This window comes from Clavelina lepadiformis, chromosome 8 (genome assembly GCF_947623445.1).
Source record: "Clavelina lepadiformis chromosome 8, kaClaLepa1.1, whole genome shotgun sequence".
In the NCBI taxonomy this organism is placed as follows: domain Eukaryota; kingdom Metazoa; phylum Chordata; class Ascidiacea; order Aplousobranchia; family Clavelinidae; genus Clavelina; species Clavelina lepadiformis.
The window spans coordinates 3,541,614-3,558,174 of NC_135247.1; the positions used below are offsets into that span (position 1 = coordinate 3,541,614).

Sequence of the window (16,561 nt, forward strand, 5' to 3'; positions counted from 1 at the left end):
GTACTATGATACCAAGCTGGAATATGTTTTTCCAACGCCTTGATAAACTTTAAACTTGAAAGTTTTTGGTGAGGATCAACTCGCGACAAACATCATCTTAACAAACACTTGGTTATTATCAACATTTAAGCGTAAAAGATTAATAACTTCTCGAACACGATCACTTGCGCCTGTCAACATAAAACTAATCGCGGTTTAACCCAGATACAGGAAAGTTAAACCTCATAATCTCACCGTGATTTAAATTATTTTCTAGTAAATAGAAGTTTAGGACAACTCAAAAGACGTATTTGCCGATTTAGCCTACTTTTCTAGCTGGATGTATTTCCTAGAAGAAGAAGTTCCTAGAAGTGCTGTCGCTAGATCCTCAAAGAGTTTTACCTACCGTATATACTGTAGTTAGACACTCTTCGTGTTATAAAATTACACAAACGTGACCGCTAGCATGCAATACAAATGGCAAGCTAGTAAAGCGTTGGCTTATCTGAGTATTGATTGTTCTTTTCTATAGAAACCGAATATTGCAATTCTGGCTTAATTTATGTACAATAGTCGTGATAAATTTCTTTCAAGAGGATTCTGTCGTTTAAAAGGTGCAATTACACCACAAATGGATAATAGTAGCGGAAACGCTGTTAGGCAAACACTTTTTTCATAAAACACTGCATGTTTATTCGGAATACAGCAAATTAAAAAAGATATTACAGAAATTTGATCGCAAACCAATCTTGAATCTTAAGTGTTTAGTGATAAAAATTCAAATTAACTCTTAAAATTAAAAACCTTTTAATTCCGGATGTTTAAATCTAGGATGGAGTAAGAAAAAATAACTTATACTGAATAGAAATAAAATAAAGAAGCTTGAGATAGCAACAAAGATGAAATAAAAGATTTAACTTGCTAATGTCCTTCAGAGCAGAGTTGTCGGTCATCACAAAACAAGATTTTGCTTACACAGACAAACTTGCTCAACGAAATAATATCTAGGCTAGCGCCCAAGCAATGAACATTTGTAATCTAAACCCAGCCAAGGAACCATTAACAAGCTTTAACTTACATCAGAAATTGTTAAAATTGCAAACAAAAAATCAGTTAACTGAACTATCCAGTTACAAGGATCGTGGGGCATAGAGTAGAGTGGGAAACGAACGTGTTTTATCAAATTACTAACTTTTCCAAATTGCAAACAAGGTTTTTAAAAACATATTGGCCAACAAATAAATAGCTTACCTTAGATGACTGATTTGAAAAGAGTCGGCAAGTCCAAGTTGGAAATATAACTTCATCAAAGACAAAAGCAGTATGACGATGAAGGTTATATATAGTTTCTAAATAAATGAGTGCTTATTGAGTATAAACTGCATAGCATGAAAATAAGTGTTACGGATTGATAATATAATTATATACTACTGTATTGTATTATACTGATAAATGCATGCCTGTTTTGCAATTGTTAAATTTGTTCATGCAACCCAGGAAGAGATAACAACCTGCTGCATGTGTTTCTGTTGTATATAATAAAAACGTTCTTGAAGGAATCCGTCATAAAGATCAATTTCCGTTGCAGAGAAGAGTTGCAAATCAGCAGCAGTAATATTTGGGAAATGGCATACAATCATTTAAAACAGGAAAAGTTAATTTTTGGATTGGGAAAATGTGTTAAAAACAAATATATGAGCGAACCGGTGCGTGGGAAAAATTTCCTTAAACTTGATTTTAACAACTACTGTAAATTAAAATTTTAGTTTAGTAAAACTGGTTCGTGGATTAAGAGTTAACGACACTTTTTCATAAAGAGATTTTGAGGTACTCGGTAAAGCTTTGTCAGCCTTTGGTATATGACACATCATTTGATAACATCACATCAATGGATAAGAAAACGATAGCCGCAACCGATCGGTATTGAGGATGTGATACGCTTTCCGGAGAGCCGGTGCACTGTACTACCACCTTCCATGTTGATCTTGAAAGTGGTATCGAAAATAAAATCATGGGATTTTTCGCCCACGCAGAAAGCGTGATGTCCGCCGCATGTCAGAATAGCCTACGAAGTATGGTATGCCGACAGACTCGGCCACAGACATGAGTCATCATTTATGCCAAGCGTATGCAATAAGAAGGACGTTGTGCACTCCGTTATGAACAATCTTCTTCCCTTGGTTGTAAAACAAAACATTAGTAATAGAAAGGTAAATCGGAATTGAAAGATTTATAAAAAGACTTTCAAGGCTAAAATTTAGATGTATGTTGTAACTGTTATGTCTATATCAAGTACAGCTCATGAGCAAAAAACACGAAATAAAAGCTTTGTACCCATGTTATCTTTAAACAGATGTGTACATTTTAAAATATTAGATATCGGAATCGGCGCCGAAGTGATATCAGAATTGCAATGTTGTATTTTTTTCAAATCGGTAAAATTTTTGAAATAGTCCCATCATTACAAAGCAACCGATTAAAAGTTAGTGATATGACTAAACATCTCTTACTTAACTGCTACCGTGAATGCAGGAAAATAAACCAACCAAGCTCAAGGTGATTTGTTGTAAATACTACAATACTAGAAAAACGAAAAGTGGTTCTGCAAGTGATAATATTCCAGGACTTAAAACTTCTTCTTGAAGCTCATGTGGTATACCTATATAAAGCAACCGACGTATGGCTTTTACCTCAATAGAGATGTGCTTGTCTCCAAAATACCCTCATGGACGATGGCAGACAGCACACCAAATTTTATGCGTAATTAAGCAACAGGGCTCGGAAGTTAAACGGGCGTAAAATCAAGTTTTACATCACAATCGAAACAAGTTATAAGGCGCTATGGACGCTTATGACAATCGCTCAGATTTCAGACAGAGAGTATTTTTAATGTAATAGTAGCTTCTAATTTACTATATTTTTACAGTCGATATATAAGCCAGCAAAACGTTGAAACGGATACAATGATCATTTTTTACATTGTCAACTGGATCTTGCGAAACTTCAGGATTTTTCCAATTCTCGTCTTGGCAGCTGAATCAGCAATTACACTGGACAACAGCAAAATTATTCCTCAAATGAAAATAAACTGCCTAGACTAACTTTGGGACGCTGATTCCAAATCTGAAATCAGAATTGGTCTATCACGTCAGGTTTTCAAGATATGAAAATTCACGAAATTCGGATTTTGCATTGATTGGCACTATATTATAAGGTTCTACAGTACAAGGTATTGTGCAATTTTCTTTCCCAGCGAATTTTTGGTCATATTATGTCACAATGCATGTTATGTAAGATTAATATTGACATTATTTTGTAAATGCAATGTTCTATCTTTTCACAATTAATGCATTCTTGAATGTTCTTGGCCATGACTATAGAGGGGAGGGGGGGGGTAGGGGTAGGGGGGGGACATATGTGGAGACCTTAAAGTTGTGTCACTTTTGCTCGGATTGCAGTTGGGTTACACCAAGCATATGTGCTTTCTCTGTTTGTGGGACAGTCGAGACGATGCAAACCACTATGACACAACTGAATGGCCAATGAGAACGGACTACATTGTTGGAAGATATAATGTTAAGTGCCAACCCCTAATTGATCCGAGCAAAGTGTACTTGCCACCACTTCACATTAAACTGGGCCTGATCAAACAATTTGTGAAGGCAATGGATTTCAATGGAGATGGATTCCTGCATATAAAAGAAAAATTTGGTGCAATACCAAGTGATGCTAAACTGAGAGCTGGAATATTTGTTGGCCCCCAAATACGTGATTTGATCCGTGACCCAGTATTTCCATCCAAGCTTAATTCAATTGAATTAAAAGCCTGGAATGCATTTGTACAGATTGTACAAAATTTTCTTGGGAAGTACAGGGCAGAAAATTACTCGGAACTAGTGGACAATTTGCTGGAATCATACCGCGAAATGGGCTGCAGAATGTCGGTTAAACTGCATTTTCTTCATTCACACTTGGAATTTTTCCCGCCAAACCTGGGTGATGTGAGTGACGAGCATGGGGAAAGATTTCACCAAGACATCTCTGTGATGGAATCGCGGTATAGAGGTCGATTTAACCCAAACATGATGGGGGACTACTGCTGGTTTCTTCAGCGTGAAACTGACACTGAACATACTCGAAAGAGCAAGTGTATAAAGCACTTTTGAGGGAATATAATGTTATTTTTGTCTGATTTAATTATCCTGGGTTGTGTTAAATTGTGCAGTATGATAATGCTGTTATTTTCAATAGAAATTACTGGGTTGATTACATGTAATGTTTTGTTCCGCTCAGCCAAAATTAGCCAAAATCACAGTTATGGGTTGTCGTGAGCATATATCATATCTCAAAAACGTGACGTGTTAGAAAAAATCTAAGACCAGATTTGGATTCAGCATTGCAAAATTAGTCTAGGTAAACTTGAAATGAGCGAGGAATAAAAAATAAGTTGTAAATTGTTGTCCAGTGTTATTAAAATCCCGTAAGAAATTATAAGTAGCTTTTAAAATAGCATTATACTGTTCACTGTGTAATTACCAAAAATATGAAGCATCAAGTTAACGAAACAAATTATTTAAAATCTTACAGTATAATCATTTTCACAAAAAAATATGCTTGGGAAATTCGCCTGAAGTACTTTAAATAATGCCAACATTGAAATAATTTTTTTTGCATCGCAGACATTTGGGAGACGTCACGACTAACACTGAGCAATCCAAAAACGATTTTTTGCCAGACATGGTTACTTCGCTCTTGCTTTTCTCGGGAACAGCAAACACCGGGCATGCACCAAACCATGAACTTCCTAAACGGTGAGCAACACAAATCAATACATAGCCTAAGGTAGAATTGTACTGTACCATACCACTTAACAACGGTTTGCCTTAAACGTTCAAGGAATTGTGATGCATTAAATTAATTGTTTTAAAACTGTCTTTTTCAGGGAACGAAGAAGCTTGTTTCAAAAAAGTTTCATGTAAGTACAGTATGAGATATTGAAGTAAATTAATTTGCCATAAGTTACAACGTAACAAGTTCACAATAGTAAAAATATACAGTACCTGTTTATAGTGATTATCGACATCGGTAGCAATAAAACGTCAAGGAGACTCTTCCGTCACGTACAGTTAAGCTATTAGGAAAATGGACGCATAATGTTACATTTCTGATACTCTTTGTTTTTATAGATGCGGGTGTCATTTTCCTCAAAAATGTTTGCCCCAGTGCAAGAAACTTGACTTCCCAAGGCTGGACACAAGTCCATGTGCTACAAAAAAATACCGCCTTACATTGAAAACAATAATAAAAAGCTGTGAGAAGAAAAACGAAAAAATATATCATTCCCATAGAAAATATCTCGCTTCATTGCGTGGACAATGACGCACTATCTATTTAGGATTCATTATGCACATCTATGTGTAACATGGACATCTTAGAAAATCTATTGTATTAAAATTCTTCATTTTTGTGGACTACGGTAAATAATCTCCAACTTTTCATGGTTTGTAATAAACTTATATATGTTCAATACGTTTATTTATTTCTGAAATGTGTATGTTAAAGTATGTTTTTATGCATATACAATACGCAGTATGTACACATACATATGTAAGGATCACGATTTTTATGCGATATGCCAATGAAATTAACTGGAAACGTTTGATTGTTTAAGTTACCACAGAAATACGGCAGAAATATTTAAAACACTTTGTATTGTTTCAATAGATGTTCTAAAGTTTTGTAGATAATTTCCGTATTTGCACATAGTTTATAGTGACATATACTGCAAAGAGTATACTGAGATAAACTTGCAAAACCTAACATGATGATCGCTATATATTTTATAAAGGAAACAAAAATGCAAGATACTAAAGAGTATGTTGTGCATATATACTAACATGTATGTATATATAAAGTACCATCAAGTAATTTTGTATATTGAGATGATATAAATGTTTAAAAGTAACTATCAAAATCCTGTCGACCTTACAAGTCTGTCATGTACTTCAGCCAGTAAAAGCAGTAAGGTGATTCCAAAAATGTTACTGCAACTTTTGGATATAATCTACCTGGGCCTGGGTGAAGTTGAGGGTGTTAGACCAAAACGACTATAAAAGATGAACATTACCAGTACTATGTGTAATGCCATTATCGGACTGTATAGCACGACTATATATATGCTACAAGGCTAAACTGAGTTTCTTCTTTATATAAAAAAAATTAAAAAAATGTGAAGAAAGCGATTGCTGAAAATGCATATATTAGCCACGAGTAACGTTTTCATAGTCATGTGTCGCCAAGTTTTACCAATTGCGGATAACTCAAAGTGCAGTATCGGCCTCACCAATTTCGAATTAACGAGCTTCCATTGTAGTTATTATTACTAAATGTAGTTAATAATACTGAAAGTTAATTACTTATTACTATGGTAGTTGCACAAAAACGTTGGCAGAGAAATTATCGTTTTGCCCACATCACCGAAAAACACATTACAACTGCGCAATGCAGCTATAATCTTAGTTGGCAACGCTTTCTAATTTTATGGTGGTAAGATCACAGTATAAGTCAGCATGCGAATCAATTAAACATTTTTTTTTAAAGTTCCACTTTAAGCAAAATTCTAGTTAAAACAAAAGTAAGTAACTTAAAAAACACTGCCTATAATAGGGTTTCAGTCAGATTAAACTTAAGGTGCTATCATTGCAACCAAAAAATTTATAACTACATATTTTGTATTTGAAGTGACATTCCAATAGCTAATCAATTATATGTTTATCACTGCACTTGATAGATTATAATTATGTTTCAACAGTATTTCTATTATTTTTAATAGGTACTCCATAACTACGGTTGCTCTCTAACAAGAGCAACGCATAACTCACTTTGTAGCCAAAATGCAGTTTACGATCCTCACCACAAATTTCTGTCGATGAGTAAAATAAATCTTAATAAAGAAAATGTTTTCGTTATGAGGCATCGCTTGATCCCGGAAAGTTTTCCGTACAGGTGATGTCGGATTTTGAGACAAATTGGTCCACTCATAACTCGGCAAATGTTTAGCATCGGCAGCAAAGTGTACGATATGAAGATAGATATGTAAAATTACATTACACGGAATTTCTGAAAATGATGGTTTGACATAAAGAAGTTAGAAATACTGCGGTTAACGATTACATTCTTCGGTCGTTGCAAAGATGAACAGACCGCAATGACGGGGTATTTCTGTTCTCCAAGTTTAGATCTCAAGAATTGACGGCAAAACTTTATCTGGCAGATGCGCATAACCTACCATGTCAAAATTGGTATAAAAACCGGCAGATACAAATCTGGCTGCTTTCTAGACTGTTTGTTGGATCAACAGCGTCCGACATTTGCAAAATATAACAGCAAGCCACAAAGATCATATCACCTATAACATAGCTTTTAATGGAACAGGCTCAGAAATCAGACAGTCTTCTTCCACAACAAATATTTATCAAATAAACATTTGCAACTTGCAAAACAACAAAACAACACTTTTGCAATTTTTATGGCGTTTCAACTCCTCAAACGCGCCATACCGTGGCCGTACTTTTATATCACAGCCTCGAGTAGCAACCGACATCTATAAATGATAACTGTACGTCAGTATAAAGAGTGAAGAAATTACAAAGCTTTTTTAAACAATATACGTAGTTTAAAGCATTTGGCTTGCCTTTAAATTCGTTTTGACGAAATGTGTTTCTTTGTAATATTCAATCCGACGTTTAATTTAAAGCAATTCGATTAATAGAACACCGTGTCGACATTAGGAATAACGCCCTTGTAAGACAGCCGCATGGCCGAATACCGCTCCAACACAACCGTAAAGTAGAAGAAATTCTTACTGAAATGATGAAGCAAGGCTTGATTCGCACATCTACATTACTAGGGTCCACCATCACTATCATTCTTGTACGCAAAAAAAAAAATCGCAAAAAATAGGGCGATGTGAGGTTTTGTGTTGACTACAGTAAACGATCTGCTGAAAAAGAATAGTTTCCCAATTTTGCGTGTTGACAAGAGCCTGGACAACTTGTCGAGTAACTTTTGCTTTTCTACTCTTGATTTGCAATCGGGATGTTGGAAAATACCAATGAACCACAAATCTCACGAGGTTACTGCTTTCATCACCCATATGGAGATCTGCGAGCGGAATGTTATCCCGACAGGCCTCAGCAAATATGTAGCCACATTTCAGCAATTGATGCACATCGTCCTAAACCAGGGGTTCTTAAAGTATGGGTCGCGGAGGGTCAGAAAATGGGTCGCGACATAGTGACATAGGTGGGTCGCGACATAGGTTAATATAATATAATATAGGTCTATAGGACATTAAAATGGGTCGCGACATAGGTTTGGGTCGTGAGGTGATCATGAAACTCAGATTTGGGTCGCGCTCAAAAAAGTTTAAGAACCGCTGTCCTAAACGGATGGAATGGCGTGGTGTTTTAGCATACTTTGTCGATGCGGTAGTGTATGGTCGCAAGTTTAAACAACACCTGTCTCGCTTAAGCGGTTTTAAATCAACTAGAAAACGCAGGTTAACAGTGACACCGTTCAAATGCTCACTTTTCCAAGAACCAGTGAAAATTTTGGGAAGCAAAATTTCAAAGAAAGGCGTGATGTGTCACGCTAAGAATGTAGAAGCAGTCGCGAATTGGCTTACACTGGGTAACGTGAAGCACGTCCGACAATTTTTGGGTTTCACATTAAATTACAAGATGTTTCTCCGAATTATGCTGGATTACGTCGCCATTACACAAACTCGCAGGAAAAAAACCGCTCCTGTGGACTGTAGAACACCATGACGCCTTTTCTACTTTGAAGCATTTACTGTGTACGGCACCAGTCCTGAGTTATCAGATTACAAGCCAGATTACAAATCCTTGGCACTGATACATCCGATAACGCTGTTGGCGCTGTCCTTTCGCATGTAAGAAATGGTAAGAAATGTGTTATCTCATCGTGCAGCGGGTGTCTGGGGAATATCGAAAAGAACAACTCCACGACTCAAAGAGATCTTGGCGGTTGTCTGGGCTACAAAACAGAACAGATGCCACCTGCTAGGTCAAAGGTTTTTGTTAAAAACAGGTTATGCATCGTTGCGTTGGTTATGGCAGTCGAGACTTGAGAGAGTTGTATGGACAATGCGCCTGATGGTTGGAACACCTGGTTAAGTACGATTTTGAGCTACTTCATCGTGTTAAACGTGCTCAATCGTGTCATCAGTGCTAAAACTTCAGGAAGCAGACATACAGATTGCTCCCGCTTTGGAATGGCTACACAGGTGGGCAAAAGATCTTCATACAAAAATGATAAAAACTTATCACGAATGACCAAGTATGGAACTAAAAAAATTTTACCAAGGTCTAGTGTAGCTTAAGTTATAATGTAACCCACGATAGTTTATGTAGGCTTACCGGTACCTCCCAATTGGTTCCATTTCTTGAAATTGTTTGTTTAAAATGTTGAATGGACAAACAGACTTTAACTTTAATCAACTCGTCTACAGTAAAAATAGTTACTGATAACGTGTTATACTTTAACTAGCCTATAGTACCGCCCTGCACTTCTTCAGTTGTTAATTCCTTTCCATTGAGGCCAGCAATTTTTCGGCTTAATAGTCACATTTCAAATAGAACATAACCTAACGCGTTTAGTGTTGAAATAACTTCTAAAGAAACATCCCATTCTTCATTGCAAACAAAACTAAGCTTACGCTTATTCCTGATTGCAAAGTATTTTGCACTGACGGTACACGGTAACTTTCCGCCTGCCCGAAACATAGGCTATGCACAAAACTTAGTCTTCCTTTTGAAAATCCCTTTGCTTTTTGGTTTCCCCAAGAGAGAAACACTTTATGACGTCAAAGACATTTTTGCACATTTGGCGCGGCGCACTCCAACAACGAACCACATGTGTGTTTGGTGAATCATGTACATTTGGCAAATCATGTGTAGAGTTGCTGAATCACGTACATTCGGTAATTCACGTACATTTATCGAACCATGTACATTTGGCAAATCGTGAGTAGAGTTGCCGAATCATGTACATTTTTCAAATCATGCTTACATTCACCGACTCATGTACATTTGGCAATTCACGCATGCATTTACCGAATCATGTACATTTAGCGATTCAGGCATGCATTTGTCGAATCACGTACAATTGGCGATTCATGCATGCATTTACCGAATCATGTACATTTAGCGAACCATGCACTTTTGGCAAATCATCTATACATTTGCCGATCCATCTATACTTGGCAATTCATGAAGACGTTATGCGATTCATACGTACTTTTATAGAATCATTTAGTGCTATTAGGAATGCATGTTTGTTTAATCACGCATGTATTTTGCAAATTGGTTCGCCCATTTTTAATTCACGAAGACTAATTTCCAATCATTTGGCCTTTTTATAATTCATGGTATAAGTTAGATGATTCAAAAAACCGACATTTGATTAACAAAACTGCAATCCGATTAAAGAAAATACCATTTGCCATTAGGCATTGTAACTTGCCAACAGCCAGTTTGCTTTGCAGTTGTTATATCTGACTTAAAATGTCGTGGTTTGATTTAAAAAGTCAAGTTTATAAAACTGTGGTGTAATTGTAAATGTTGCGAAACCATTTTGATAATTGGCATATGAATCGTGCAACAGCAATCACAGAAAAGCCCGTTTGAATGCTGGTTGTGGCGTTTGGTTTGTTGTTTCGTGATTTGAATCTATAAAGTTACGTTTGAAAACCTTCCAATCAAATTATGAAAACAATACATAAATTGCATACTTGCGATTCAATTTAACACTTTGCTATTTTTGCGGCGTTGGCGTTCCATAACCAAGTATTTATGGGCTCAATTTGGTACGTTACAGAAGCAATACGCCGATATTGTATCGGTTGTGATAGGGGATTTCATTACTCTGTGGTTTTTTTAATAACCCTGATTTTATGGAAATACCAAAAGCTAATGCTTGTATTCTTTTCGGAAATGACTTATTGCTTACCGAGTCACCAAACATTTTCCGCCTCTAGCTACGTTTGTTCTCGATTGTGCACACAGTATAACTGAGGCAAAAACACAACACAATACAATCATCTTATTTATGTGGCTTCGGAACTTTGAAAACGGGGTTACCGGTAATCTGGTATCATCGATTAGTGGTGTTGTAATTGAAAAGCTATATATGTACTATTAACTATATGACAAGATTGGGTGTATTTTTAAACACGCCAAATGCTTTGGCTCCAGGGAAATTCCTTCTTGCGTCCGGTCACTACGTATGGCCAACTGCCAAAATGTTAACTTTTATTAGCCCAAAATTATCAGTAAACGACAAGTCATCTCTGAAAAGAATACAAACATTAGCTTTTGGGATTTCCATAAAATCAGGCTTATTAAAAAACCACAGAGTAATAAAATCTCATTTCACAACCGATACCATATCGGCGTACCCTTTCCTGTTTCGCCAATGATTGTTTAGAGTAAAAAATATGCTGCTGACCTTGCAGAGCCTTGCAGAGCCTTGCAGAGTGCAGCCAGCCCAACGCTGCGTTCGACAAGCCAACTAAAATTTAACCTAAAATGAGCGGCATTTCTTGCCACGAAAGGGGTGCATGTACAGTGTACACATCGCGTGTACATTACACTCCACAACAATATAAGGGAAGCCAAGGATTCAACGACCACATTAATAGTAACATACGATGAACATACAATTACAGCCTGTTGGCTACTGCTTTCATGTTGTAGACTAGCCTACTCGACTGGCATATCACTTAAACACATACTACATACAACTTGGCCAAAACAACGAACAACTACCGGTATACGATGTATATAAAGCATCAAAAAATAAAAGGTTGTATTGAAACTACGCACACAGAAATTCCAAAACAAACATTTTTGTGACATATTTTCTCAGGCAAAAAAGCACTTACCGAAACGAAATTTCTTCAGTGTTGTAACAGCACTTCTGACGTCTGGTTATGTTATCGAAACAAAAACTTAAGTCCAAAGTCCAAAGTCTATTAGAGAGCTAAATACTTTTACAGTTTTACAATTCTACCCAAACTAAACCCTGAAAATAATCTTCTGATAGTGCAACATTGGCCGAAACAAATACCGACTGACTAATACGAAACCTGTTACAAAGCAAAACTTTGCAGTTAACCAACATTCTTTTTAATTAAAATTGCTTACCTTGACCGCATAATTAAGCTACATCCAACAAGTAGGAATTGACAGATGGAAACTTTTCAGTGGCTTGCTCAGTTCATGAACGACTCCATTGTGATGACATAATGATTGCGTTGATTTCTATTTTTTAAAGGAAATCATACGATGAAACTAAATGCAAGGTTAAAACACGATCATTTCATGTAGCCAACAGGTATCTTTATTGCTCGAACATGAAATGCACTAATTCTTGTTATTACCTCGTAGGTGTTAGTGCTGGGTTGTAATTTTAGCCTACAAAAAACCCTTGGTTCGTTGCTGGGGAAAACTTGAATCATGATATGACGCATCAATTAAGCTGTTTCCCTGTAAATGACGTACGTAAGGAGGGACTTCACCAAATGGCTTTTTTAGATTTCACCACAATCCTAAGAATAGCATAGTTCAGTTCCCCGCAACTGTTATATCGCGATGCGATGCTAATTATGTCGCTGTATGACCGTGTAACCTAAACATATAGCTTACCTGTGTTTAAAAACTTTCGCTGTTAAACAGATCGATTGACAAATCAGAAGACAACACAGTTTTCAGTAAAAGTTCAGACCTTCAAGCAATTTTTTTGCACAACTTGTGATTTCGCAATGGGTAAAGCTTTATTTGTATCTTTCAGAATAAAAGGGTTTAATTGATATGAGCGAGGCCCGCCCAACTTGGTAGGCTGACCACTGGCGCTGTTGCTATAGCTTTCCAGCAATGAAAAAATTTCAAGAACGTTTTTATAGGTAGGCCTTCCTTAAATATTTGGTTTTCGGCCGAATCTTCAACGGCAATACAGCCTACAACTTTTCCGTAGCGGCAACGCAATGCGTTAATGGCACCTGCGAACAAAAATATTCGTAAAAGATATAGTACTATAGTTGTAAGTTATTATGCAAACAATTTAGGACCAAATCGAAATTGATAAGTTTATAAGTGTGTCGCGATTCTAAAGTGAAAAAAGTTGTAGAGCACAGACCTAGTTCCATTTCAAGACGAAAATATTTTTTTTGTTCTAAACTAGCATTTGCGTTCCACGCATTTTCAAAAGCCCACATGTACAGCCCAGTTGTGTCTGGTTTCGCCTTTCTGGTATTTTTTCGTATGGTCCTATAGTAACCTAGCTGTAGTTTGACACGTGTAGAATATGCGGCCGTTGTTTCTTAATTATGTATTCCAGATGGTCTTATGAAAGGTGTATTCATCAAAGTCTCGCAGACAATAATACCCAGAGCGGTCATTCTCATTTTTTAGTATTTGGAGGGTAACGAAATAACGGCAGTTGTCTTAATTTACTACAAACTCGCTATTCGATTGTCTATTTTGATCAACTTTAAATTAGGAACAAGGTTTTGGTCCTATGATGAAAATAATATCAGATTTTTATGCAAATTATTGGAAAATATTTTTGACGGTACACCAAGAAGATAATCATGTATAACTTCTTCTACGTCAATCAATTTTTGTTTTTCTTTTTCAGCCCGTTACCTTGCCCATTCATTTATTGAGATTAGAGTCAAGAACTGCACTTAAGAACGCTCCGTAGAAGAGCACAACCAAATTATTGCCCGCGTTGGCAAGATGAACATAAAGTGTCCACCGTGAAGAGGCGCGGTTTCAGAAAGAACATATCTCTACAATGGTCTCTCTCATCGGGCTGACAATGAGCTTGGCATACACATAACTTACATCAATGCGTACACAGTACACATAAAATCATACATATACCCAATTGAACATCTCAATATTCTCAGTGAATGGGTCACAGATGGGAATACCAAAACTAACGACTTCATCACTATGCTCCTATCGATGCAGTGGAAAAAAACAGTACGTCTCAGTAAGAAGACGAAAGCAAGCGTATATGTTCAATTCCTGGGGACTGCCCGTGACAAAAGCTTAATGGACAACTTTGCAGCCTTCTTGAGCTCCAGCCATTGTATTCGTATGCCCAGTCAAAAAAGGTGACATGTGTGACAGACGTCGGCAATCTTAGTCATCCAAGCGTCACTGGTCATTGGCCACGTCAACGCTTTTTCATATGTCGATCAAAGGTCGAGAGTAGAATATGACCTAATTGTCCTATGTCTTATCTCAAAACCAAAGTTGTAGATCAGGTCGGGTTCGAAATCAAAATCGTAAAAAATTCGGACCCGATTCGAACGAATGCGCACAGAGTGCTAAAATCCTCTCGCAGAGAAACAAGGGCAACTTAGAAAAGGATGACACAAAAATATGGCTTTGATTCATTCAATAAATTGAATTTTCGGGCCAAAATCTGGCCTCAAATAGATTTTCGGGTTTAGGTTAAAAGTGTAAGGCAACTCTACTTAAGATTGCTTTAATCAGCGCAAAAAGCGTGCACTGACCATCAAATGACGAAATTACATTAATTAATTAATTACGATAGTCGATAGAAATCCTACAGTAAACAAAAGGTGTGTCAATACCAACAGTGTGGGATCCAATGTAGAAATCGTCTGATCGTTGAGGCAACTGACTCCAAAAATAAAAGGGGAAGGTGTGTTTTCCCAAAAACTCTAAGTCAGTTAATAATTCGAACCTTTCATAAAAAAAAGCAAACCAACAGAAAAAACAAATTGCATATATTATACAAGGAACGAGTAATTTGCAAAACACAGACCAAAAGCGACTAGTTTGCAAGCATAGAACATACAGTAAAGAAATCAGGCATGCACTGAGTGATTCTCCCGATGTTCCTTTCTCCACGATATAGCTGAAGCCGACTGTGGTTCAGCCTGTTCTCTCCTTTCGTGTATCAACGTAAACATGGGATACAACATTATTCTAACGTCGTAGACCTGTAGAGTTGCCCGCTGTGTAGCGGCAGGGTACCAGTTCAATAACAGAATAAAACCAATGTGTTTTTGTTTTTTTCGCCGTTCGTTGTTCGTATCAGTTCTGTTTCAAACAAAGAAGCATTTTTAGACGCTGTTTAGAGACGTCTCTTCACATGAAGTTGTACCTACGCATCGGCACATGTTGCTTATGAATAAAATAAACTCAAGATGGCCTCAGTGGTGGGCAAAAGTAGTTTAACAAAAAATATGTAAGCACTATACATACATATACAACGCAACGTATTTTCCTCGCTATAGGGCTACATGGTTGCTGTGTTGTGTGCAATGTGCGGCCAGACGCCAACTCCAATATAAGCACAATTAATGAATGCACAATAGTATCTTATGTCGAGGATATTTACTTGTCTTTTACAGCTGGTGTCATACAAAAAAAGGCTGATACAATTTCCACAAAATAAATTCGGTTTACAGCACGTACCGTTGATATATGCATCAAAAAATATACACAGTAGAACAGCATTCTGAAGACATGCAGTGATATTCATTCGACAAGACATTTGTATGCATCTTTTTCACGTGCAATTACATGGCCTGGTGTAAAGTATGACTTATCAAGCTGGTCAATTATATAACCTAGCACACAAACTCTTTACTTTCAGTTTTCAACTTTGATGCGTATAGAAAAACTGTAACGAAAGCTAACCGACAAAGTTTGTCAATAACATTTCATATTGTAGCATTTGGGTCGTCATATTTCTGCGGCATGTCGATGATCTTCCTGCAACCTTTATTAACAATGCGTAAAGTGATGTAAGTACACATAATTGTTTGCCACAATTTGTAAGAATTGCCAAATAATGTCGTGCAAAGCTTGGTATGTCACTTTTACCTTGAGACGTATTCCTCATAAATCAACAGTAATTTAACATTTTCTTTCCAAACCGACATGATTTCAAACATGCGATACAACTCCCTGGAACTTCTTTCGCCATCTACTTCTCTTCTATCGTTAGCCATTTTAAATGCACATTAACTTTTGTATGTATGAGAGACTATAGATAGAGAGTAGCGCTACACCAAAAAGTAACAAATGTTAAAATTACTCAAATGTATACAGAAAATTATAGACATATCAAAGCTTAGAATATCTGAGTAGGTGGAAGATTGATATTATCTATACCTGATTTTATACCGCCATATGTGAAATTGTGATGGACTGCTAATATGAGGCATAGCTCAGGCTGAAACAAATCAGCCTATGAGTTTCAGACTTGCAATTATTTACACAACAATGCTCCAAACTCAGACACTATGAAGCATTTATGATATACCGTGATTGGAAAAGGCCCTTGCTTTACTGACAAAATTCTCAACACTTTTAATATGAACTTTACGTCAGATTTCAATCAACACCTTTTTAACGACATTCTTCGTCACGCTTTTATAATAGCGCATATAGATTTCGCAAAATAAACTAAATAGATAGAATGTTTGTGTTAAATGGCTTAACACAGAAAAGAT

At 36.6% G+C, this 16,561-nt stretch overlaps 2 long non-coding RNA genes across 2 annotated transcripts; one reads left to right on the top strand and one right to left on the bottom strand.

Moving 5' to 3' along the window:
* Positions 1 to 4,452: 4,452 nt before the first annotated feature.
* Positions 4,453 to 5,979, top strand: LOC143469804 (uncharacterized). The gene is made up of 4 exons (XR_013119217.1): positions 4,453 to 4,459; positions 4,659 to 4,790; positions 4,922 to 4,954; positions 5,166 to 5,979. It is a non-coding gene; the product is annotated as an uncharacterized LOC143469804 (long non-coding RNA).
* An 8,830-nt stretch (positions 5,980 to 14,809) lies between these two features.
* LOC143469096 (uncharacterized) lies at positions 14,810 to 16,027 on the bottom strand. Its single transcript, XR_013119064.1, has 2 exons — positions 15,930 to 16,027; positions 14,810 to 15,825 (listed from the first exon to the last, which is right to left on the bottom strand). It is a non-coding gene; the product is annotated as an uncharacterized LOC143469096 (long non-coding RNA).
* Between the last annotated feature and the right edge of the window lie 534 nt (positions 16,028 to 16,561).